The following is a 27,331-nucleotide window of genomic DNA, read 5'->3' as shown; positions in this document are numbered from 1 at the left end:
CAACACTGAAGCATGCACGAGAGCACCAGCTGTTCTGGATAACTGTGTGATAACGCTCTCGGAGGCCAATGTGAACAAAATCTTTAAACAGGTCAACATTCAAAAAGCCGCTGTGCCAGATGGATTACCAGGACGTGTACTCAAAGCATGCGCAGACCAACTGTCAAGTGTCTTCACTGACATTTTCAACCTCTTCCTGACCGAGTCTGTAATACCTACATGTTTCAAGCAGACCACCATAGTCCCTGTGACCAAGGAAGCGAAGGTAGCCTGCCTACATGATTACAGCCCTGTGGCACTCACGTCGGTAGCCATGAAGTGCTTTGAAAGGCTGGTCATGGTTCACAGACAGCATCCTCCCAGACACCCTAGACACACTCCAATTCGCATACCGCCCCAACAGATCCACAGACGACGCAATCGCACTCTATACCGCCCTTTCTCAACTGGACAAAAGGAACACCTATGAGAGAATGCTGTTCATTGACTACACCATAGTGCCCACAAAGCTCATCACTAAGCTAAGGATCCTGTGACTAAACACCTCCCTCTGCAAATGGATCCTGGACTTCCTGACGGGCCGCCCCCAGGTGATAAGAATAGGCAACAACACGTCTGCCACACTGGTCCTTAACACTGGTGCCCCTCAGGGGTGTGTACTTAGTCCCCTTCTGTATTCCCTATTCACCCACGACTGCGTGCCCAAACACGACTCCAACACCATCATTAAGTTTGCTGACGACACAACAGTGGTAGGCCTGATCACCGACAACGATGAGACAGCCTATAGAGAGGAGGTCAGAGAACTGTCAGGACAACAACCTCTCCCTCAATGTGAGCAAGACAAAGTAGCTGATCGTGGACTACAGGAAAAGGTGGTTCGAACAGGCCCCCATTAACATCGACGGGGCTGTAGTGGAGCGGGTCGAGAGTTAAGTTCCTTGGTGTCGACATCACCAACGAACTATCATGGTCCAAACATACCAAGACAGTCATGAAGAGGGCACGACAAAACCTTTTCCCCCCCAAGGAGACTGAAAAGATTTGGCATGGGCCCCCAGATCCTCAAAAGGTTCTACAGCTGCATCATCGAGAGCATCCTGACTGGTTGCATCACCGCCTGGTATGGCAACTGCTTGGCATCTGACCGTAAGGCGCTACAGAGGGTAGTGCGAACGGCCCAGGACATCACTGGGACCAAGCTTCCTGCCATCCAGGACCTATATAATTGGTGGTGTCAAAGGAAAGCTCATAAAATTGTCAGAGACTCCTAACTGTTTTTTCTGCTACCGCACGGCAAGCGGTACCGGAGCACCAAGTCTAGGACCAAAAGGCTCCAACAGCTTTTACCCCCCTTGTAAACTGTTGCTACTCGCTGTTTGTTTGTTACCTATGCATAGTCACTTCGCCCCCACCTACATGTACAGATTACCTCAACTAGCCTGTACCTCTGCATACTGACTCGGTACCGGTGCCCCCTGTATACAGCCTCATTATTGTTATTCTTATTGTGTTACTTTTTCGTATTATTTTTTATTTTGACCTAAATATTTTCTTCTTCTTGAACTGCACTGTTGGTTAAGGGCTTGTAAGTAAGCATTTCACTGTAAAGTCGACACGTGTTGTATTCGGCGCATGTGGCAAATAAAGTTTGATTTGATTTGTTTTTCAACAGGACAATGACCCAAAACACACCACCAGGCTGTGTAAGAGCTATGTGACCAACTCTACCATTCCAATTTACAATATCATTTAAAAACAAAATACCCCTTTCAAACATCTTTTCCATAATTACTGGTATTTTATCAACCAGCACATTTGAGTTCAGCCATAATATCTGTTGAACATGAGTTTAATCAATTGCATATTTTGCTAATCAAATTAACAAATGACTAGTGCCACAAAGAGGTAGTGACTGCAACTTCACCAAGGTCATTGCAGGAGTGTGTTTGTGCATGCCTGCAGAAGGAATATCTTGAGAAGCTGGTAATACAACCCATTATAGTTGTGCAGTAAATTACAGCTTTTCCACCCGTTAAAGACAGTATAGGGCAAATAATATACTTGCTTACTATAAAAAACTGCCTCTGGACAGTTCAGAAGCTCTATTTTCGAGCTAAGAGCTGATATGAAAAACAACAGGTCTTGATTGGAGTGGATGACACCATGAAGTTACATTGTGCCAAACGCACTGAGTCATACCAACCCTTCCAGGCACTGCCAATTAGGCCCAACATCCCAGTGGGCACACAGTGGGTGGGCAGCAGAAACACTTCAGACACACACTCTGTTCTCAAAAGTGCCACATCGCAGCTGATGCCCACGTCAAACAGTTTGACAACATAGGAGGCTTGACACAACATTAATGGCCAGGATATAGAACCTGTTAGGGGAACAGATAAATCCCAGACATTTTGATGGAGTGCTTGTTTTAAAAGTGCACACCCCAAGGGCCATCTCTCAGGCGAGTACAGTTACTGGTTTTGCTGTAACTTCCTTTAGCTGCGCTTTGGAATATGGTTTGCTCTCTCAAATGAAGGCTGATATATGTATACGGGTTGTTATAAATTAAAGAAGCTGGACAAATGGCAAAATATCGATGGGTTCTTCGCTCTCAACATCAATTAAAGAGTGACAAACTGAACATCATCCAATTCACTGTTTTATAGAGTGGAGGGTGTTGAGAGGAGGACGGCTCATAATAACGGCTGTAACTAAGTGAATGGAATGGCATCAAACCATGTGGTTGATGTATTTGATATCATTCCACCTATTCCACTCCAGTCATTACCACGGGCCTGTCCTAGCTCGTGGTGCGACCAACCTCCTGTGGTTTTATACTGTAAAAAAAGAAGCAAAAAAGGCAAGAGTGCCACTTGTTCTAAATGCTTGATATCCCATGGATACTATGGAATTCACTTGAAAAAATAAACTAATGTTCTAGTTGCTCAATACCATAATAATCTAAAAGTAATGCTAGAGAATTGGCTCTGCTGGTTCAGCTGCTTATGGAGGAGTTCTGTGACTGGCGGGCCATGCAATGAATAATATATTCCCCAAGGAGCCCCTAGGCACAAAGGTTTTTATTTCAACCCCTCCTTCATGAAACACTGCCATGATTTCTACAAACACTGCAGTTGGTTGCAATAGCCTGTATTTTCCCTCTGAAATATCGGCCACCGCAGGGATAATGCTCCATTAATAGGAATGAAGCTTGGTGTGGGGATAAAAGAAAGAGGGAGAGAAAGAAAGAGGGCCACTCAGATATTCACTGGAGCAGTGTTGAAGATGCTACCATCAAATGGAGTCTAATGGAAACTGGAGCAAATCAAATGCTTTGGCTGCATGGGTCTTTGGGTTCATACCTGAATGCTGTGAAGCTTGCCTCTACCATTCTCATTCATCACATGAATTACACAGCTTGGCACTATATGCTTCTACAAGGCTCTGTAGGCTTGGTGCCCATTTCATAGTATGTTGGAGGTTGGATTCACATATAGTAGTAAACTGGCTGCCACGAGGGTTGGATCCACATACAGTTGAAGTCGGAAGTTTACATACACCTTAGCCAAATACATTTCAACTCAGTTATTCACAATTCCTGACATATAATCCTAGTAAAAAAATCCCTGTCTTAGGCCAGTTAGGATCACCACTTTATTTTAAGAACGTGAAATGTCAGAATAATAGTAGTGAGAATGATTTATTTCAGCTTTTATTTCTTTCATCACAATTCCAGTGGGTCAGAAGTTTGCATACACTCAATTAGTATCTGGTAGCATTGCCTTTAAATAGTTTAATTGGGGTCAAACGTTCCGGGTAACCTTCCACAAGCTTCCCACAATAAGTTGGGTGAATTTTGGCCCATTCCTGCTGACAGAGCTGGTGTAACTGAGTCAGGTTTGTAGGCATCCTTGCTCGCACATGCTTTTTCAGTTCTGCCCACACATTTTCTATAGGATTGAGGTTAGGGCTTTGTGATGGCCACTCCAATACCTTGACTTTGTTGTCCTTAAGCTATTTTGCTACAACTTTGGAAGGATGCTTGGGGTCATTGTCCATTTGGAAGACCCATTTGCGACCAAGCTGTAACTTCCTGACTGATGTCTTGAGATGTTGCTTCAATATATCCACATAATTTTCCTTCCTCAATTGGCCCAATGCCGTCCGGGTTAGGGGAGGGTTTGGCTGGCAGGGATGTCCTTGTTCCATCGCGCACTAGTGACTCCTGTGGCAGGCCGGGAGCAGTGCACGCTGACACGGTCACCAGGTGTACAGTGTTTCCTCCGACACATTGGTGTGGCTGGCTTCCGGGTTAAGTGGGTATTGTGTCAAGAAGCAGTGCGGCTTGGTTGGGTTGTGTTTCGGAGGATGCACGGCTCTCGACCTTCGCCTCTCCCGAGTCCGTACGGGAGTTGCAGCGATGAGACAAGACTAACTACCAATTGGATACGACAAAATTGGGGAGAAAAAGTGGGTAAAAAAATTATATATATAATTTTTTTTACCCACTTTTTCTCCCCAATTTCCTGGTATCCAATTTAAGTGGCACAATGCCCACTTAAACCATTAAGAGTGGATTCGGGAGATAGCCGCTCTATATAAAACGAATGCTTCCGTGGTTCCCCAGGTTATTAATGGTTTAATTGTTGTATGGTTTAATTCAATCACGTAATCAATTAAATGTTAGGTAATCGATTTGATAAAATAGCATGTCATCTCACTTAACCATAGTAAAGACACAATACTTGCTTCATATATGGAACCCTTTTATAGGGTTCTTTGATTTGAACCCTAGAGGTTCTTATTCACTGAACCCTGCATGGCTCCATACAGAACCCTGTATGGTGCCATTTATGAATTATGGTTACTACTATTAAATAGCAATATTTTGAGTTAAGAAAATAATTGAATAAACAATTAAATAATGGACAAAAGAATACAACCATTATACACACACATAGTTTGGAAATATGCACTGGTTGCCAGGGAAGTAGCTCTGTTTGAATGATGTCACAGTCAACTCTGGCTGACTTCTTTACAATATAATATACACTGAGTGTACAAAACATTAACAACACGTGCTCTTTCCATGACAGACTGACCAGGTGAAAGCTATGATCCCTTATAGATGTCACTTGTTAAATCCACTTCAAATCAGTGTAGTTGAAGGTGGTGGAGATGGGTTAAAGAAGGATTTTTAAGTCTTGAGACATGGATTGCGTACAGTATGTGTGCCATTCAGAACAGGGTATGGTAGTAGGTGCCAGGCATAGCGCTGTTGCGGTGACCGTATTACTGCCACAACAGCTGTCAGGAGTCATGAAGGCAGTCAAATTCCACATGACCGTTTTAGTCACAGGTAATTAGGCTTCTCCAAGCTCAGATACTGCTGCTGGTCATTAGTAGCCTACCAAACTTGCTAACTGCCAGGTATTCCACATTCTATTGTACCTCTAATCACTCTAACATCAATGCAAATGTTTTCAAAAATCTAATCAAACACTTTATGAGAGCCCATGAGCTCATGCCCCTGTTTCGATACAGGCGCATGATAATGGTCAATTCTAAATCAAAACAAATGTCACACTTATATTATTTAGTATATGTAAAGATTAAATCAAGAATAGTCTTATTGGTGACAATATTAGCCTATTACTTTTTAATAAAAGCATTACATGCATAATTGCATTTGCGGTCACTTTTGATAATGGTGTTTTTCACTAATGGAACATTTGCACTTATAGCCAACTACCACGTGCACATTGCTGCACTTCTAATGTGAAGAAATAGCCTAGTAGTTTATCAACATTTTAAACTAAAACGTTCTGATCTGTTGCATCAGCCACATTGCATTTTTTTTATGCTAGTGGTTGTATTCATTTGGGATCGATCACATCCCACAACTGTCCCAGACTGTTTGGAATATTTATTTCTCGCACAGAATTGGTCAACTTTTGTACTATGGGGGATAGTAGATTGACATATGCTAGTGCTTTTGCTGTTCGTTAGACCTGCTCATCTTGTTGGCTGATGAAAAGTAAATGTGAACAGTTCATCCAATATCTTCAATATGGGCCTCGGAGTTGGATAAGGACAAGCGCAGTTGCATCCCCGATGTGTCTGTCTTAACTTGTAGCCTGTGAGAAAGATGCGATGTGAGTGAGAGACGCTATGGATTGCTCAGCACACTTAGGGAGAAGGGCACAACGCAGCACTCCGGGCCACAAAAGGCATACATTTTTTTAGGGTGCATTACGGCCACAAAGGGAATGCCGCCATGGATTTCGAGGCATTATCAAGTGCTTGTCAAATTGTGAATGAGAGACTATTGGAGTGTGTACAGCCTGTGCAAAAAAACAAAGCAGAGCTCATGCCTTTCAAGATACTTTTTTTCAAATCATCATTAGAGTCTCATCATGCAGCCTTACAATGTATTAAAAATCTAAACATGTAGAACAACTAAAGTCACATTAATAACTCTAAATTAAGCATATAGGAGTACCTATTTATTTGTTAACCGCTCAACACAGAATAGCCGCCCGCATGTGCGCATTCCCTCAAAACGTTTGGAGAAAATATTTATATTTTATTCAGCTTAGTTCAATTGTATTCTTCCTACTATAAAATAATATAAAATGCCACAGAATTAAGCAAATATTGTCTGCTAAATGAACTAGTGTATCTCACATCCATTTAGCATAGCCACATCAGGGCCTAACAAAGACGTATCAGAGTATGCTATTCTTTTCTTCATATCATGCTTCTTTAGACCTGTCTAGAATAAATAATGGATTTATTGTGAAGGTGTAGGCTATATTACATGGATTTATTACACTTTTTAAAATGGCTTGTAGGCTATGTGTGGAAGCCAGGAGATGCTAAATGTGTTTGTTAATTAACGGTCAATTACCGTGAGACCGACAGTTATTTGCTTGACAATCACCGGCTGACAACATTTTGTGACCGCCACAGCCCTAGCCAGGCGCCCCAGTTTGTGTCAAGAACTGCAACGCTGCTGGGTTCACGCTCAACAGTTTCCTGTGTGTATCAAGAGCGCAACGTCGGCCAGCAGCCCTGTGGAATGCTTTCGACACCTTGTAGAGTCCATGGCCCAACGAATTGAGGCTGTTCTGAGGGCAATGAGGTGGGGGGGTTGAGCACAGGTTCAAGCTGCTGGATGGCGATCATGTTACAGGGTTAAGGACCTTGCTCAAGGGCCCAACAGTAGGGGAAGTTTTGAGGATGTGAACCCTCCAGTTGTTAGATCAATTCCACCCATTTTTCCCCCAGTGCCCGGCCCGGGATTCAAACCAGACACCTTTCTTTCACAGATCCAACTCCTGCAACAGCTCCAACTCCTTAGCCGGTGGGCTACCTGCTTGACTGGTTCCAGAGAATAATAAAAAATTAGCAAAAACATGAGTTTAGACAAAATGCAATGCAGACATATAATTATTATGACGTAGAAGAACAACTTCCATGCAGTTGTCAGCAACAAGCCAAAAGACAGATCCTCTGCCTCTGATAGTTCTGGGTTACTGCCAAACTGAGCAAAATAAGTCATGTAATGATTACAGTGGCTTGCGAAGGTATTCACCCCCCTTGGCATTTTTCCTATTTTGTTGCCTAACAACCTGGAACTAAAATAGATTTTTGGGGGGTTTGTATCATTTGATTTACACAACATGCATCCCACTTTGAAGATGCAAAATATTTAATTGTGAAACAAACAAGAAGTAAGACAAAAAAAAAACAGAACTTGAGCGTGCATAACTATTCACCCCCCACAAAGTCAATAATTTGTAGAGCCACCTTTTGCAGCAATTACAGCTGGAAGTCTCTTGGGATATGTCTCTATAAGCTTGGCACATTTAGCCACTGAGATTTTTGCCCATTCTTCAAGGCAAAACTGTTCCAGCTCCTTCAAGTTGGATGGGTTCCGCTGGTGTACAGCAATCTTTAAGTCATACCATAGATTCTCAATTAGATTGAGGTCTGGGCTTTGACTAGGCCATTCCAAGACATTTAAGAATGGCGCCAGAAGAAATGGCAGCAGTTTTACGGGAGCCCAACCAATTGTGCTATTATGTGTTTTTTTCGGGTTATTTGTAACTTATTTTGTACATAATGTTTCTGCAACCGTATCTTACGGCAAAAAAGGGCTTCTGGATATCAGGACAGTGATCACTCACCTCGGATTAGACAAAGATTTTTTCTTCAACAAACAAGACTTTCTCCAAACACCCAGCAGGGCCGACATCCACGTTATTTGCAAGAGCAAGCGACACAGGTACAGAGGACAAAGAGCCGGATGCCTGGTCAGGACCCGAAAAAGGCGAGTGGGAAAGCTGGCGTTACCGTCAATACTACTCGCCAACGTGCAATCATTGGACAATAAACTAGACCAGGTACGATCACGAATATCCTACCGACAGGACATCAAAAACTGTAATATCCTATGTTTCACAGAATCGTGGCTGAATGACGACATGGATATTCAACTAGCGGGATACACGCTGCACCGGCAAGAAAGAACGGCACACTCCGGGAAGACGAGTGGGGGAGGCCTGGGCATATTTGTAAACAACAGCTGGTGCACAAAATCTAAGGAAGTCTCTAGATTTTGTTTGCCTGAAGTAGAGTATATTGTGATAAATTGCAGGCCACACTACTTGCCTAGAGAGTTTTCAGCTACACTTTTCATGGCTGTTTATTTACCACCACAGACAGATGCTGGCACTAAGACCACACTCAGTCAGCTGTATAAGGAAATAAGCAAACAGGAAACCACTCACACAGAGGCTGCGCTCCTAGTGTCCGGAGACTTTCATGCAGGAAAACTTAAATCAGTTCTACCAAATTTCCATCAACATGTTAAATGTGCAACCAGAGGGAAAACAATTCTAGATCACCTGTACTCCACACACAGAGACGCGTACAAAGCTCTCCCTTGCGTAAATCCGACCACAACTCTATCCTCCTGATTCCTACTTACAAGCAAAAATTAAAGCAGGAAGCACCAGTGACTTGGCCTATAAAAAAAGTGGTCAGATGAAGCAGATGCTAAACTACAGGACTGTTTTGCTATCACAGACTGGAACATGTTCCGGGATTCTTCCAATGGCATTGAGGAGAACGCCGCATCAGTCACTGGCCTTATCAATAAGTGCATCAAGGATGTCGTCCCCACAGTGACTGTATGTACATACCCCAACCAGAAGCCATGGATTACAGGCAACATTCGCACTGAGCTAAAGGATAGAGCTGCCGCTTTCAAGGTGTGGGACTCTAACCCGGAAGCTTACAAGAAATCCTGCTATGCCCTGCGGTGAACCATCAAACAGGCAAAGCGTCAATACAGGGCAAAGACTGAATCATACTACACCGGCTCCGACGCTCGTCTTATGTGGCAGGGCTTGCAATCTATTACAGACTACAAAGGGAAGCACAGTCGCGAGCTGCCCCGTGACACGAGCCTACCAGACGAGCTAAATCACTTCTATGCTCGCGTCGAGGCATGCAACACTGAGGCATGCATGAGAGCATCAGCTGTTCCAGGCGACTGTGTGATCACGCTCTCTATAGCCGACATGAGTGAGACCTTTAAACAGGTCAACATGCACAAGGCTGCGGGGCCAGACGGAATACCAGGACTTGTGCTCCGGGCATGTGCTGACCAACTGGCAGGTGTCTTCACTGACATTTTCAACATGTCCCTGATTAAGTCTGTAATACCAACATGTTTCAAGCAGACCACCATAGTCCCTGTGCCCAAGAACACAAAGGCAACCTGCCTAAATGACTACAGACCCGTTGCACTCACATCTGTAGCCATGAAATGCTTTGAAAGGTTGGTAATGGCTCACATCAACACCATCATCCCAGAAACCCTAGACCCACTCCAATTTGCATACCGCCAAAACAGATCCACAGATGATACAATCTCTATTGCACTCCACACTGCCCTTTCCCACCTGGGGAATACAATAGGTAGGTAAAGAAATAAAACAACAGTAAAAAGACAGGCTATATACAGTAGCGAGGCTACATACAGACACTGGTTAGTCAGGCTGATTGGGGTAGTATGTATATGTAGATATGGTTAAAGTGACTATGCATATATGAACAGAGTAGCAGTAGCGTAAAAGAATCCCAAAAAACATTTCCACTGCATTTCAGCCCTGCCACATAAGGACCAGCTGACATCATGTCAGTGATTCTCTCGTTAACACAGGTGTGAGTGTTGATGAGGACAAGGCTGGAGATCACTCTGTCATGCTGATTGAGTTTGAATAACAGACTGGAAGCTTCAAAAGGAGGGTGGTGCTTGGAATCATTGTTCTTCCTCTGTCAACCATGGTTACCTGCAAGGAAACACGTGCCGTCATCATTGCTTTGCACAAAAAGGGCTTCACAGGCAAGGATATTGCTGCCAGTAAGATTGCACCTAAATCAGCCATTTATCAGATCATCAAGAACTTCAAGGAGAGCGGTTCAATTGTTGTGAAGAAGGCTTCAGGGTGCCCAAGAAAGTCCAGCAAGCGCCAGGACCGTCTCTTAAAGTTGATTCAGCTGCGGGATCGGGGCACCACCAGTACAGAGCTTGCTCATGAATGGCACCAGACAAGTGTGAGTGCATCTGCACGCACAGTGAGGCGAAGACTTTTGGAGGATGGCCTGGTGTCAAGAAGGGCAGCAAAGAAGCCACTTCTCTCCAGGAAAGACATCAGGGACAGACTGATATTCTGCAAAAGGTACAGGGATTGGACTGCTGAGGATTGGGGTGAAGTCATTTTCTCTGATGAATCCCCTTTCCGATTGTCTGGTGCATCCGGAAAAAAGACAAGGTGAGCGCTACCATCAGTCCTGTGTCATGCCAAACAGTAAAGCATCCTGAGACCATTCATGTGTGGGGTTGCTTCTCAACCAAGGGAGTGGGCTCACTCACAATTTTGCCTAAGAACACAGCCATAAATAAAGAATGGTACCAACACATCCTCCGAGAGCAACTTCTCCCAACCATCCAGGAACAGTTTGGTGACGAACAATGCCTTTTCCAGCATGATGGAGCACCTTGCCATAAGGCAAAAGTGATAACTAAGTGGCTCGGGGAACAAGACATCGATATTTTGGGTCCATGGCCAGGAAACTCCCCAGACCTTAATCTCATTGAGAACTTGTGGTCAATCCTCAAGAGGCGGGTGGACAAACAAAAACCCACAAATTCTGACAAACTCCAAGCAGTGATTATGCAAGAATGGGTTGCCATCAGTCAGGATGTGGCCCAGAAGTTAATTGACAGCATGCCAGGGTGGATTGCAGAGGTCTTGAAAAAGAAGGGTCAACACTGCAAATATTGACTCTTTGCATCAACTTCATGTAATTGTCAATAAAAGCCTTTGACACTTATGAAATGCTTGTAATTATACTTCAGTATTCCATTGTAACATCTGACAAAAATATCTAAAGACACTGAAGCAGCAAACTTTGTGGAAATTAACATTTGTGTCATTCTCAAAACTTTTGGCCACCACTGTATATATACTGAGATCATGTGACAGATCATGTGACACTTAGATTGCACACAGGTGGACTTTATTTAATTATGTGACTTCTGAAGGCAATTGGATGCACCAGATCTTATTTAGGGGCTTCATAGCAAAGGGGATGAATACATATGCACGGACCACAATTTTTTTTAAACATGTATTCTTTTCATTTCGCTTCACCAATTTTGACTAATTTGTGTATGGTCATTACATGAAATCCAAATAATAATCCATTTTAATTCCAGGTTGTAAGGCAACAAAATAGGAAAAATGCCAAGGAGGTGAATACTTTCGCAAGCCACTGTAACAAGGCTACTGAATCACCAAGACTTCTAGTTAAATTTATTATAAATACCTCCTCTCAGACAGCAACAGTCTTCTAACGGCTTCATGAAATATAGGCTAGTCCCTTCAAATGACTACACACTGAAATACTGAAATAAAACAAACAATTAGCTCATTTCAAATGTCTGGCTGGGTCTGTAGCTTTATTAGGCATATCCCATAAAAACAATTATGTATATTTGAAAGAGCTAGCTGGCTAGCTTGTAAAGTGGCAAATTAAAGTAGTTTAGCTAACTTTAGCTAAATTAGCTAGCTAACAATAGCTAGTTAGCTTACAAATATGCTCAAATTCTAATAATGTTTCAATTTATTTATCTATCCTATATCATATGACTTCGGCTTCATATATTTGAATTTATCAACAATAATAAAAAAACATTGCTTACCTTAATATATTGAAAAATAAAGCGCTGACTGGTAGGCTTGCAAGTTAGTTCAACCACGTCCTCGAGTTATCATGCTGGAATGGATTGGTTTTTGAATTAGAATGACAGATTTATAATTTACCAAAAGGTTCTATAGATGGAGTGAAAGGCCATACCCATTCACTAACATGATCCTAAGCGGGACAGCACGAAATGAGACGCAGAGACATGACTGTATTGGGTGTTTTTCTTTCCACTCTCCCCTAAACAAACAAACAAACAAAAACAACAACAACAACAACAACAACAACAACAACAAAACCAACAGCTTGAGTCGAACCTATAACAGAGAATCATAGTGCTGTGGAATTCGTAATCATTCTGCCTCTTTTTGCCCTTCAGTCAGGTCTTTAAGAGAGCACCAACAGCAATTAGTCAATTACCCTCAGGTGAGCTCATCAGTAGTGGCTGTACTGCGGCCCACCTCCAGGAGAGGGCGCAGTCGAACCACTTGATCGGGCTGATCCCTCACACATCACCCCCCTCAAGCCAGACACAGGGAGGCTCGCGCCAGCCGGACCCACCAGGTCTCGGCGAGAACGTGCATCCACATTACCGTGTAGTTTTCCGGGCTTGTGAAACACCTCAAATTTAAAATGGCTGCAGAGCTAGGAACCACCTCGTTATCCGGCTATTGTTGTCCCTCTGTCCCGTCATCCACTTGAGGGTGGCATGGTCGGTGACCAGGAGGAAACTTCTCCCCAGGAGGTAGTACCTCATAAACCCCAGCGCCCACTTAATCACCAACACCTCTCTCTCCAACGTAGCATAGTTTCGCTCCCTCGGGGACAGCTTATGGCTGATATACACAATGGGGTGTTTCCCCCCCCTGCGATGTGTCTATGAACACAGTAAAAGGCATGTTAAAGTCTGGCATCCTCAAAACAGTGTTTGTGCATAGCACAGTCTTAAGTTCATTAAACTCCTTTTCGGCCCTGTTGGTCCATACCACCTGCACTGGTTCTGATTTTCAGGTAAGGTCGGTCAGTGGCACTGCTATGGCGGAATAGTTTGGTATGAAGTGCCGGTAGTATCCTGTCAGGCCCAGGAAGGTGTGCACCGCCTTCTTGTTAGCGGGCCTAGGCCACTCCCGCACATGTGTGCCTGCGTTTTCTCCTTCTGGGGTTTGATGAGGCCACTGCCAATAGTGTACCCCAAGTATTCGGCTTCATTTAAGCCTAGGTGGCACTTCTTAGGATTGTCCGTAAGCACGGCCGCCTCCAGGCTCGCCAACACAGCTCGTACTTTGTTTAGGTGGTCGTCCCAGTCCTCCGTGTATATGACGGCATCGTCAATATAGGGGGCTGTGTAAGCCTGATGGGGTCTAAGCAGGTTATCCATCAGTCGTTGGAACGTTGCCGCCGCTCAATGTAGACCGACCGGCATCCAGACGTATTGGAAAAGCCCCTCCAGCGTGGCAAAGGAGGTCTTGTGGCGATCCTCTGGGACTAAAGGGACTTGCCAATAGCCCTTGGTTAGGTCTAAGGTGGAAATGTACTTAGCTTTCCCTAGCCGCTCTATGAGCTCGTTGGCACGTGGCATGGGGTAGACATCGAATAGGGAGATAGCATTTAGGGCCTTGAAGTCGTGACAACACCTTGTTGACTAGGTATGCACAATTTATCGGTGAACATATCGGAATCGAACGATATTAGCTAAAAATGTCTAGATTAACGCCGATGTTAAAAATCGATGTCAAACCTACGATGCATACCTATATAATGTAGGTACATGATGTAGTAACACCATGTAAAATGTTGCGCTACACATGCAACACGGTATTCCTAACCTAGCCCACAATGTCTGCTGTGTGGATCGAGCAGTCAACAAGTCGAGCAGTCATTTGAAAGAGTAAGAACATTTCAGCGAGACAACTCAAAGGCAAAATTCATTAACCTGTTAGGGCTAGGGGGCAGTATTTGCACGGCTGGATAAAAAAAATTTACCCGATTTAATCTGGTTACTAATCCTACCCAGTAACTAGAATATGCATATACTTATTATATATGGATAGAAAACACTCTAAAGTTTCTAAAACTGTTTGAATGGTGTCTGTGAGTATAACAGAACTCATTTGGCAGGCAAAACCCTGAGACATTTTCTGACAGGAAGTGGATACCTGATGTGTTGTATTACCTTTAAACCTATCCCATTGAAAAACACAGGGGCTGAGGAATATTTTGGCACTTCCTATTGCTTCCACTAGATGTCACCAGCCTTTACAAAGTGTTTTGAGTCTTCTGGAGGGAGATCTGACCGAACAAGAGCCATGGAACGATGATGGCCCATTAGACACCTGGCGCGCGAGTTCATGTTGGGTACCCTCGTTCCAATACGTTATAAAAGATTATGCATTCGTCCACCTTGAATATTATTCATGTTCTGGTTAAAAAAGGCCCTAATGATTTATGCTATACAACGTTTGACATGTTTGAACGAACGTAAATATATTTTTTCCCCTCGTTCATGACGAGAAGTCCGGCTGGCTTAGATCATGTGCTAACAAGACGGAGATTTTTGGACATAAATGATGAGCTTTTTTGAACAAAACTACATTCGTTATGGACCTGTGATACCTGGAAGTGACATCTGATGAAGAGAATCAAAGGTAATGGATTATTTACATAGTATTTTCGATTTTAGATCTCCCCAACATGACGTCTAGTCTGTATCGCAACGCGTATTTTTCTGGGCGCAGTGCTCAGATTATTGCAAAGTGTGATTTCCCAGTAAGGTTATTTTTAAATCTGGCAAGTTGATTGCGTTCAAGAGATGTAAATCTATAATTCTTTAAATGACAATATAATATTTTACCAATGTTTTCTAATTTTAATTATTTAATTTGTGGTGCTGACTTGACTGCCGGTTATTGGAGGGAAACGATTTCCTCAACATCAATGCCATAGTAAAACGCTGTTTTTGGATATAAATATGAACTTGATAGAACTAAAAATGCATGCATTGTCTAACATAATGTCCTAGGAGTGTCATCTGATGGAGATTGTAAAAGGTTAGTGCATCATTTTAGCTGGTTTTATGGTTTTGGTGACCCTGTCTTTGAATTGACAAAACATTACACACAACTCTTGTAAATGTACTGTCCTAACATACTCTAAATTTATGCTTTCGCTGTAAAACCTTTTTGAAATCGTAAAACGTGGTTAGATTAAGGAGATGTTTATCTTTCAAAGGGTGTAAAATAGTTGTATGTTTGAAAAATTTGAATTTTGACATTTATTAGGATTCAAATTTGCCGCTCTTGAAATGCACCTGCTGTTGATGGAGTGCACCACGGGGGGGACGCTAGCGTCCCACCTAGCCCATAGAGGTTAAAGCCAAGATAATGGAATTCATTGCCCATGACAATCAACCATTCTCTGTCGTGGGTGATGTTGGCTTTCGCCGACTGGTAGCTAGCCAGTTACTCAACCCAGTTGCCCAACATTATAAGCAGCCAGCTAGCTTCATCTGGCTAGTGAGGCTCGACTGGACTGGGTTATGTGTTGTGAAGCTAGCCACAATAAGGACTAGGCACAATAGTGGAATTTGCGGTTTGCCTTCAAAATAAAACTATGTAATTGACAGTGATGCAAATGAATACAAATTGGCATAATTATATTATTTGTATTAATTTGCATCACTGTCAATGACATACTTTTATTTTGAAGGCTAACCGCAAAGTCCACTATTGTGGCTAATCCTTATTGTGGCTAGCTTCACATAGATGGGTCCGACAACCATTAATAAAATAAGGACTGTCTTATGAATTAGGGTTATTTTAGATGATGACACCTAGCCATATAGTTAGCTAGCTAACTATACCTACTGAAACAGATTATGTCGTGTTATTTGACACGTCAAATAGTGTTATTTGACGTGTTTCTTTTTTGACATACAAAGACCCAAACGGCGTTCCGTAGAAATCCTGGTTGAGAATGAAATGACTGAACAAATGAACAACGAAACAGCACAGCAAGTAAGTGAAAGAAATACGTTTTCATTATGTTTTACTGCTAATGGGGTCATACGTAAATGCCAACAAAATTACTTTTTGGTGAGTGTGGTGTGTGTGTGTGTGTGTGTGTGTGTGTGTGTGTGTGTGTGTGTGTGTGTTGTGTAACCTTTATTTAACTAGGCAAGTCAGTTAAGAACAAATTCATATTTACAAGGACGGCCCAGACGACGCTGGGCCAATTGTGCGCCGCCATATGGGACTCCCAATCACGGCTGGATGTGATACAGCCTGGATTCGAACCAGGCACTGTAGTGACGCCTCTTGCACTGAGATGCAGTGCCTTAGACCGCTGCATCCATGTGTGTGTGTTAACTATTTAACTGTACTAGAATGCTTAAAATGCCGCAAAATTTCTTAATATCGGTATCGGGGTTTTTTGCCAAGGAAAATATCGGATATCGGGAACGGACAAAAATTTCATATTGATGCAACCTTATTGCTGACCCATCCGTGTTGGGCACCAGCACGATCGGGCTAGACCATGCACTTGTGGACGGCTCCACCACTCCTAGTTGTACCATTTCTCCCACTTCGGCATGCCTCATCTCTCTCCTAGCTTCGGGGATTCTATACGGCCTTAACCTTTCCGCATGTACCAACAAACAGGTGTGATCCTTATATAGTGGTCCCTGTTGCATACGATCAAACCGGTGTGTTTAGAACGCTTGATTAGAACGCTTATTTAGAATGTCCATTTTCGATTTGAGTCAACAATCAGCATTTGAGCTGGCAACACTTTTTTCCACAAACACAATCCTTACAAAGTTATGTCCAGAATGTGACCAGTTTACTTTTGGATGCAATGTTCAGCCATTCACAGAAGTAGCTACAGCATAACACAATCATCCAAACCGGAAAATGTAGGCTACATTTGTCCTAGCGCTAACTGAGGAAAGATTGACATAACACAAGCGCTAATATGTTTATAACTCTTGGCTGACAGAAACAACAATATGAATTAGCTAACAGCAATTACTATTTATAATTAATCACATCTCGGGTGAGCTCACCACCGGTCAAAATAATTGAGTAAAACACTTTCTAGAAATCGAAAGTAATCCGACAATGTGTAGTTTGTGCGCACCAGAATGTTTTTGTTGTTGTTTTATCAACCAAAGATAATAAGAGGCGACAAGATGAGTTTGGTCTGTTTATAGTATGCATGTTGAAGGGGGTGTGTCGTCTACGATCATCCACTTCCCTTCAAAGTTTACCCGAAAGATGAGTGAACCATTCCTTCACCTCATTATAACATCTTTGGTCTGACAGACGTGACACCCAGAATGCATTGTATAATGTCAACAAACATGGCGCCACAGGTAGCTGGCAAAAAGCTTATCTCATTATAATCAGTACAACCTTCAAAAAAGTATTTCACACACATCATAGGTGTCTATTACAATATATGCAAAACTCGGAATGCATTATTTGTCACCTGTACTTGTGAATAAAACTGTAAATATATTATGCTCCATACATACATACATACATACATACATACCATTTGCGCCTACAGTAGAAACGACAACACGATATACAGAAAATAAGGAACTTACTTTGATAGGAACGCACACGTGTCCAAAGTTATTATTTGTAAATAAAACAACAGGGTAGGCAAAGCGAGTTCCAGCAAGAAAATGTTCAATATCTTGCAAGAAACATCCCTTTTTAAGGACCCTGTCTTTCAAAGATAATTCGTAAAAATCCAAATAACTTCACAGATCTTCATTGTAAAGGGTTTAAACACGGTTTCCCATGCTTGTTCAATGAACCATAAACAATACATGAACATGCACCTGTGGAACGGTCGTTAAGACACTAACAGCTTACAGACGGTAGGCAATTAAGGTCACAGTTATGAAAACTTAGGACACTAAAGAGGCCTTTCTACTGAAGGCACCAAAATAAAGATGCTCAGGGTCCCTGCTCATCTGCAAGAACGTGCCTTAGGCATGCTGCAAGGAGGCATGAGGACTGTACTCTGGAGCGAGATCGATTTGGAGGTGGAGGGTCAGTCATGGTCTGGGGCGGTCTGTAACAGCATCATCGGACTGAGCTTGTTGTCATTGCAGGCAATCTCAATGCTGTGCGTTACAGGGAAGACATCCTCCTCCCTCATGTGGTACCCTTCCTGCAGGCTGAAAATAAATGCAGTTGACAGTGAGAGGAAGTTTATTTTTTGCTGAGTTCATATGCATACTTGATCTGCGCAAACATGAGTGAAGTGCTGTGGGCTCTCCTCAAAGAGAGAAGTTTATCCGGCTCAGTAAAACCCCAAAAATAAATTGTCTGCAATGCTGAATGTGAATCAATGAGGAGGCGGAACACACCTCAATTCAAACTGTTGTTAGAAAATACAACTTGTTAGAAAATAATTTGAAATTGACAAGTTGAAACATAGCCTATAGATAATTAGCCGGCAGCGCGTGGTAACTGTCCTGTTGCGTAATAATCACATTTTGGAACAGTGAGTGCATTCTGACATCATGTGCATAAAACAACTCACGCTGGAGGCGACCGTTAGAGATATTTGGAACTCACATGTGAAAAGGTTAAACATACTTTGGCCCCGGGGTCTGTCCTGATATGGTGCTGGATCAGCCTGTGCAGCCTGGCTCGCCCCATGTGTTTGTTAACCACTGGCCATATAGTGGCCATCCTAAGGACTATGTGATCGAACGAGCGGTAGGGATATGGTTGGTTCTCCCAGGCTTCTTTTGCTGAAATCCAAAATGCCTCTGTATGGTCGCCCGTACAATAATTTGAAGGGGGAGAACCCGGTAGAGGCTTGAGAAACTTTGCGCAGGGCAAACATAAGGTGGAGCAACAGCATGTCCCAATTTTTTCTGTCCTTATCCACTACACGTCTTAACATGCTCTTGATGGTTTTATTCAGCCTCTCGCACAGTCCCTCCATCTGGGGGTGATAAACACTCGTTCTAATCTGCTCTACACTCTACAGTTTACACAGGTCTATCATGAGCCGCGACATAAAGGGAGTGCCTTGATCTATTAGAATAGTCAAGGGTAATCCCACTCGCAAAAACAACATGATCAGCTCCATGGCTATGCCTTTTGTCGCCATGGTGCGTAATGGAATAGCCTTGGGATATTTGGTTGCATAGTCCACTACTTCGAGGATGTATTTGTGTTCTCAGGATGATAGTGGCACCAGCCACACTAGGTCCATAGCAATCCGTTCAAATGGTGTTTCTATAATGGGAAGAGGTATCAGGGGATTGTGAAAATGGGCCTTGGGGACCGTACGTTGACACCTATTGCATGACTTGCAATATTTGGCAACGTCCCTGGTCACCCACAGCCAGTAGAACCAATGTCCGCCTAAGACATGGGAGTGGGCCAAATGCAGCACAGTGTCTTGATATGACCTCGGTACTATCAACTCGCCCTCCCTTCTCCTAAATACCCAATATAATAGGCCGTTCTGAATGGCAAAATATGGGAAACGTAACTCACCCTCATCCTGTAGCCACTTCCCATCAATAACTGCCACTTTGGCCATAAGCCTTAGCACCTCCGGATCTTGCTGTTGGGCCGTGCCAAACTGACCCATACGGAAACTTCCGTAGCCTTCGGACGGGGTGGGGGGGGTGGTCTATGTCGCCGTCATTGGACTCCGTGCCAAACCCCGGCCAGGACTCCTCTGGTGTGGACTCAGCGAAGATCTGTCACAGCCGCTCTCTTTCCTCCTGACTCCTATCCTCACCCGACAGGCTGGCTCCCTCTTCGCCTTGGCTCTCGACTCCGTGGCACGTCTCATCACTGTACGGCTTTTCGAAGACCCGCCGCAGCTGTCATGTAGACTCCTCATCCTGCTTCTCCCTTTCCCCTAGTAGACCGTCTAGTTGCCCAGTGCGGTTTCTTTTCTTTCGCCGGAGTTTATGGCGGGCCACCGGGTTATGTGCCAGGCCCATGTGGCGCTGTGAGCTCCTCTTCTCTTGTCGGCCACACTCCTGCTTCTTCGCATTGGACCACAACCAATCGAAGAGTGGGCAGTCTCGGCCGAGGAGGACAGGAACTGACAAGTTTGGTGAAAGGCCCATCGCCATAGTGACTTTTCCCACGGATGTCGTCATCTTTACTCGGGCCCGGGGGTACCCTTGGACGCTGCAGTCTATGCACGATACCTTCACTTCACCTTCGAGCACTGTCCAATTGTCCTGTATATCCCTTTGGCTGAGGGAGACCATGCTGCCGGAGTCCAGGAATGAAAATGTTTAAATTCCTCCTATTCTCACCGGAACGCGCCGGGCGGGGGCCGTCTCTGCCTGGTAGCAGGGCACTTGAGGCATGTCCCTTGACTGGGAGGGGCCGGGGCTTGGGTTAGGGGACTCGGTGGGCATGGGCTCATCCATTTTCAGGCAGTGCCGTGCGATGTGCCCTAGGGCTTGACATTTAAAACCCTGGATCGTGCGGGGAATAGGTTTGTGTCTTGTTCTCTCCCTCTCTGGTGGCAGCTTCTCTCTCTTCCTCTCCACTCGTAGTAGGGCTTCTCGTGCCGGCTTCCCATGCCTACCGGCCTCTGCAAGGGACTCTGTAGCCCTACAGGTTTCAATAGCCCCGACTAGGGCATCCATTGTTTGGGGGTTGCTCTGGCTTATTGTTCTTAGTAGGCTCGGCCGCAGCTCTCTCAAGCACAGTAGTTCCGCTGCAGACCCCAGTCAGCCTTTCACTAGGTGGACTAACTGGAACGCTTGTTCTCTGGGTGATTCACCATCCCTGTAGATCCATCTGTGGAACCTCTGGGCTCTCTCGCGAGGGTTCAGGTTATACCAAGCCAACACCTCTGCCTTCAACTTGCCGTAGTCCAGCTCAGCTTCTTCGCCCAGGTCGTAGTATGCTGCCTGTCTAGGCCCTGATAGCAGGGGCGAGGTCAGCCCTGCCCACTCCCCTTCAGGCCAACCTTCTCACCTGGCCGTTCATTCAAAGGCCATGAAGTAGGCCTCGATGTCGTCCATGCACATTTGTGGGATCAGGCTGTTCATGCTCGGCGTGGCTCTCCTGGTGACAGGCCTCTCCTGTGCCCGGTCCTGTTGGATTGCGGCCAGTGATTGCACCTGTTGTACGCCGCATGCCGCAAGCTGGGCTAGAATGGCACTTCGCTTTCGTCTCTGCTATGGCGTGCGAGAGGTAGCGGGATCGATGCCCGCATTCTCTACCAATGTGAAAGGCCGTACCCATTCACTAACATGATCCAAGCGAGATAGCACGAAATGAGACGCAGAGATGGGACTTCAACAAAAAGAAGGAAACTGTATTGGGTGTTTTTCTTTGAACTCTCCCTCTACAAAGGCCTGTGTAAGGGCTATCTAAACAAACAAAACATTTAAAAACTACCAGTTGGTACTAAATGCCAAACCAACAGCTTGAGCATAACCTACAACAGGGGATCATAGTGCTGTGGAATTCGCCATGGCCTCCGGCTCATAATCATTCTGCCTCTTTTCAGGTCCTTAAGAGAGCACCAACAACAATTAGTCAATTGCCCTCATGTGAGCTCATCAGTAGTGGCTGTACTGCGACCCACCTCCAGGAGAGGGTGCAGTCGGACCACTTAATCTGGCTGATCCCTCACAATGGGTTAGCTGACAAAGTCACGAAAACGATGTGCACGCTTCACTGGGGCAGAAGTCCTTGGGTTGTTGTGATACTGGATGGCCAGATACATGTAGCTACCAACAATGACAAGACAACTGCCATGTGGGGAATCGTAAGTCACTCATTTCAGCTAGTTCTGTCTTGTTTTGAGGTGTTTTGACTGATTTTATGTCATTGCTAATATGGCTCAAATTCGCTAGCTAGCTAACCAACAACTGTAACAATATATTTGAGAGACAACAAGTACTCATTGTGCTCATTTATGTTTTTAATAAAACATTGGAGACAAATTATAGTTTACATGTAGTCAACAATCTAAGCCAGTGATCACCGACTGGTCGATCTCCAAGGCATTCCTAGTCGATCATCAAACACTTATGTAAAAAAAACTATGATAAAGCCTTACGTTCCTATTTTTTTATTTGTTTCAGCACAGTCAACACTTTGTACAACACATATAAGCTATAAAATGTGCATTCTCCCAACCAGCACTGCAGCTGCAATGAATGCGTATACCAAAGTGTTCTGATAAGCTTGCGTTGTTATTATTAGCAAGGAATATTTAACTTTCTCTGGTCATAGGAGTAATAACATGAATAGGTGCATGAGGCAGAAATAATGCAGTGAGACTTGAGTTTGCCATCAGCTGGACGACTGTGTTCCCTTTTCTCAGTGGAGGGAGGGAGAGCAGAGGGACTTTGAGTCAGGAGAGAGGCAGCCTCACCACTGCTACCTCCCTCCCTTCAGACTGACCACCAGATGCAGGCCATCAGTCCAGTAAAACAAATATATGGTATAGTATATTATATTACGCTCACTTAGCTGTGTATCACAAGTAATACAACAAATTATCTATTACCAGTGTGGTCATATACCTTCATTTTTTAAATATCATTTAAAAATGGTCTGAGAACAACAACATTGACAGGGCAATTCAACTTTCAAGTGATAATATATTTGGCCTATAGCCTACTGCGCAAACCTCATTGCTACAGAATTGTTTTAATTGGTTAATGTTGCATAGGCTTAAGTTTGTCATGTTTAAAAAAAAAATCTGAGCGTTGGATCTCGGCTTGCATTTTGACACAAAGTGATCTTGACTCAGAAAAGGTTGGTGACCACTGATCGAAGCCAACAGGGTCTGTTTTCCCCCCCTAGTTGCACACACTGTAACGAGTGCTCTGAGAGTCAGTAAACAAGTTCAAGGAGTGAGTGTTTTATTAAATAAAATAAACAATGAACACGAAACACAAACAACACACTGACATGAAAATAGAGTCAATAACACCTGAGGAAAGAACCAAGGGGAGTGACAGATATAGGGAAGATAATCAAGATAATCGCCAGATGGAGTCCAGGTGAGTGCAGGTGACAGGTGTGTGGGATAATCAGCAGCCTGATGACCTAGAGGCTGGAGAGGGAGTATATGTGACATGCTTCGGTTTTGTTGCTAAACAATCAACCTGTCTAGAACCCCTTTTTTATCTAAGAGTGTATGCTGTTTTTAAACACATTATTTCTACGTGCTTCTAGCTATCATTTAGTTTGTATGAGCCTTGCTGTTTGCCACTCAGACCTCGGCAACAATGTTTCAAAACATGAATTTGATCTTCTTGCCATAGAGAGCTAACGCCATCCGAAGTCAGCTAGCCATTTTTCTGACCAGGTGAAATCATGCAGCAGCATCCTTAATGGATATAAATGTCAATGGAAAACAGTTCAAACAAATGAAAAGGGAAAATTAGCTGTCATTTCAGAGCTTGATGTGACTTGGTCAGCTTTTGATTTCGAAAATCCCAATTACACTCTGATTGGTTGGTAGGTAGGTAGATCACTGAAAATGATCCAAACGATAGCCCTCGTTATCATTTTCCACTCTTTTTGTAGTTATCGTTGTAGTTTGATCGCTCCTGTTCACTAGAAATAGAAGGAAAAATATATATATTTATCCTTATAGTTATCGTTCTTTAGAGCCAGTCTGTGATTGGTATTTTCTGCTTGTTATTTTCACAAGTTCTGGCTCAGGAACTGAACGGTTCATGAGCCTAGGTTTTACTGGTCCTTGCAGAAAGAGGCCCAACCGACACATTTAATCAGTTTCTGTGTAGGTCACTGTTTACTAGAGGCAGTAAACATCATTCTAGCTTTAAATCAACTGCAGGTCCTCAGATCCAGGTTAATCTTAGAGACTAATTTGCATCATTGGTCAGTCTAAGGTATATTCTGGGAGGGTTGTGCTAGAGATGTGTGCTTACTGGTATGTACAATATAAACAATTTCTCATAGAGCATACTTCCAATAATACTCTGCCAATTGTTTACAATTTTTCCCTTTTTCCCACACAAACAAAGCTCTGTTTCTACAGCTTGTTGTTACATAAAAGAAACATGAACTCTGCCATGACCAGTGACCACCAGCTTATTTTCCTGATTTAGCAATGTGTGGGCGTCGTTAAAGAGCAACAAATCAATACATAGCCTTAATTATTCACAATATCAGGCCCAAGGACATTTCTAGAGGTCGCAGCAGTTCCAACCTTTTACGTAAGGCTGCATTTCTTTCCCAGACAATCAGCTATTAAGTTATTCCCCCAAGTCCTGTTTCTCCGCTAACAGTTATGTAACATAAGACTGCTGGTCACTTATGCCACTTAACTAACATGATGCCTGTGGATGTTTATATACATGATGTGTCATTGTTCATTATACTGTAGCTATCACGGTTAATTCCATGGCTACTGACAGACCCTGGGGCTCTTATCGTGTTTACTTTAAGAAGGGCACATGACATAAACATATTAATTAGAACACACAGCCGGCCAGTGTGTAGTCAGTGGGGTGTGTGTGTGTGTGTGTGTGTGTGTGTGTGTGTGTGTGTGTGTGTGTGTGTGTGTGTGTGTGTGTGTGTGTGTGTGTGTGTGTGTGTGTGTGTGTGTGTGTGTGTGTGTGTGTGTGTGTCCATGGTAGGTTCACAGGAAGGAAGTTCCTAGCTCATAACTCATCCTGACTCATGGGCACCACTGGAGGAACTCTATCAAGCTACTAAAGCAGGATTAATAGTGTAACATCTATACAAACAACCCTATTTGACATTTCACTAGCTGGGCATCTATATAACTCCTCAGATCTATGTACATCTGCACTACTGCTGCACATCTACAACTTTTGAGATGTGCCAATACCTAAGTCCATTTACTATGACATGGGTACTCAAAATTGCTCCAGAACATAGAATACAATTTCACTAAGAGGTTAGTGTTCATATAAACAGAAACTAAATATGCTTTTCTGCATCTATGCTCAGAACTCAAAGATTGTGAGTCTTATTGTCACGCCCTGACCTGAGAGAGCCGTTTTTCTCTGTTTGGTTAGGTCAGGGTGTGATATGGGGTGGGCATTCTATTTCTTTGTTTTGACCGAGTATGGTTTCCAATCAGAGGCAGCTGTCTATCGTTGTCTCTGATTGGGAATCATACTTAGGCAGCCTTTTCCCCACCTGTGTTTGTGGGTAATTATTATTTCTGTGTGTGTTTTGTATGCGGCTCAGTTGCGTCACGGTCTTTTCTTTTCCCCTGTTTATTGTTTTGTTCGGTTTATTCTAATTAAGTATGTGGAATTACAAGCACGCTGCGCCTTGGTTGATCTACGACAGGGAGTTCAAAGATAGCGAACGTGACACTTATTCAGTACATTTAGTTATTGTTTGCTTTTTAAAGTCTACCAACCATGCCAGCAGGCATGCCAGCTAAGATAATTAGACAAGCTAGCTACTCTAACTTGATTGATAACCTGAAATGGCTTCTTGGTATCTAGTTTTGAGGTTGGGAGATTGGAAACCTATCTAGTCTAGCTAAAGCCAACTTCATAAACTTGCTAGGTGGCTAGGTGTATTACAGAGAAAAACAAACAGGATAAATCTGAGGGGTCACATGCCCCTGTGCCCCTATGGGCATGACGCCTCTGATAACCATCACCATTCATCGTGCCACTCGCCATTGACCCACACGCACACACACAAATGCACACATTCACACACACCACCAGCAACACTCACCTTGATCAGTGCTTCCAGCTCAGCAGGCGTGACACATGGGTGCCTCCGCAGGAACAAAGCTTTTTCTAGGGTGATGCTGTCCATCTGGTTGCTCTTGAAGGGCTGCTCCAGGGCCCGGAAGGTCAGGCCGCCCCCCACCAAGAAGGCTACGACCACCACGAAAACCGCCACCACCGTCTTCCACTTCATCACGGAGTGGAGGGCTGAGAGGTCGCCGGTTGTGTCCATGCTGGCCACCACGCTGGTGGAGCGGGAGGAGACGGAGAGCCGGGGTAAGGGGTAGTGGCCATTGTCCCCCTTGGAATTACAGCCCATGGGGTTCTGCATGGCCGCCACACTGGCCTGGACAAGGCTAGACTGGATCATCCCTGATTTGACCTTCTTGGGAGGGGCCAAGTTGGTCTGGACCGCCACTAAACCGAAGTAGAGAGCGTATAAAGTATAAGTTAGCAAACTATTTTCATAATTAACGTCTAAGAATGTAGCTTTTAGGAGCTTAAATGCTGCCATTAACCTTTCCGTCCCTGAATAATACTCAAAAACAGCTACAGTATGGGGCATGGTCCTCTGTAACTTCAGTATCAAAGTCCTAGAAACTAACAGAGACACAGATGGGATAACTGTATCCATCTATCCCAGCAGATTAATGATACAAGTCATTTGTGTGCTACTCCAGCCTGTAGCCCTGGACAGATGCCCCATTCCATATAGCCTGGAGTAGCATTGCCAAGCACTTAAACACCTCAAAAGAGTTGAGCACAGGCTCAAGTTTTTTAAATGAACCTCAGACTCCTTTTATTTCATTTTGCATGATACTTCAAAAACATACAATTCTGAAACACTGTACCTAGGTTTGTTCTCTGTTGTTGCATAACTTTCTTTGTTTGCTGAAATCCATACTTTTTAATAAAACGTTAATCAAATACAACCCCTGACGGTTTACTTGTTGAGATTCATTTGGCACATGTGGATTAGCACTTGTTGCCATTTTAGAGCAACAGCAATGAGGAAACAGTCGGCGGTTGTATTTGATTAACGTTTACCAATGAATGGTGTAAATTTAGAGCTGTCCACCCAACAACAAAAAAATCTTGACCGAGTCTTCCATATATAGACACACTATGTGTGTTTTAATATCAAATCAAATGTATTTATAAAGAGATCAAGATCAACCAGAAGAAAAAAAACTGTTTCCAACCCCCCTCCTCATGGATGGCCTGTCTGCAATGAACTTGAAACACTAGCAAACTTGCAACATTGTATAAAATATTCTTGGCCCTCAGTTTTCTGCACATGTATGCAATTTGTGCACAGGAGAGAGA

At 43.7% G+C, this 27,331-nt stretch overlaps 1 pseudogene; it reads right to left on the bottom strand.

Annotated features, from left to right (window-relative positions):
* LOC106611147 (potassium channel subfamily K member 10-like) overlaps positions 1–26,881 on the bottom strand; it is a 41,129-nt pseudogene extending 14,248 nt beyond the window's left edge.
* Positions 26,882–27,331: the final 450 nt, after the last annotated feature.

The sequence above is a fragment of the Salmo salar genome, chromosome ssa09, assembly GCF_905237065.1.
Source record: "Salmo salar chromosome ssa09, Ssal_v3.1, whole genome shotgun sequence".
Taxonomy (NCBI): domain Eukaryota; kingdom Metazoa; phylum Chordata; class Actinopteri; order Salmoniformes; family Salmonidae; genus Salmo; species Salmo salar.
This window is presented reverse-complemented; position numbering and strand designations above follow the sequence as displayed.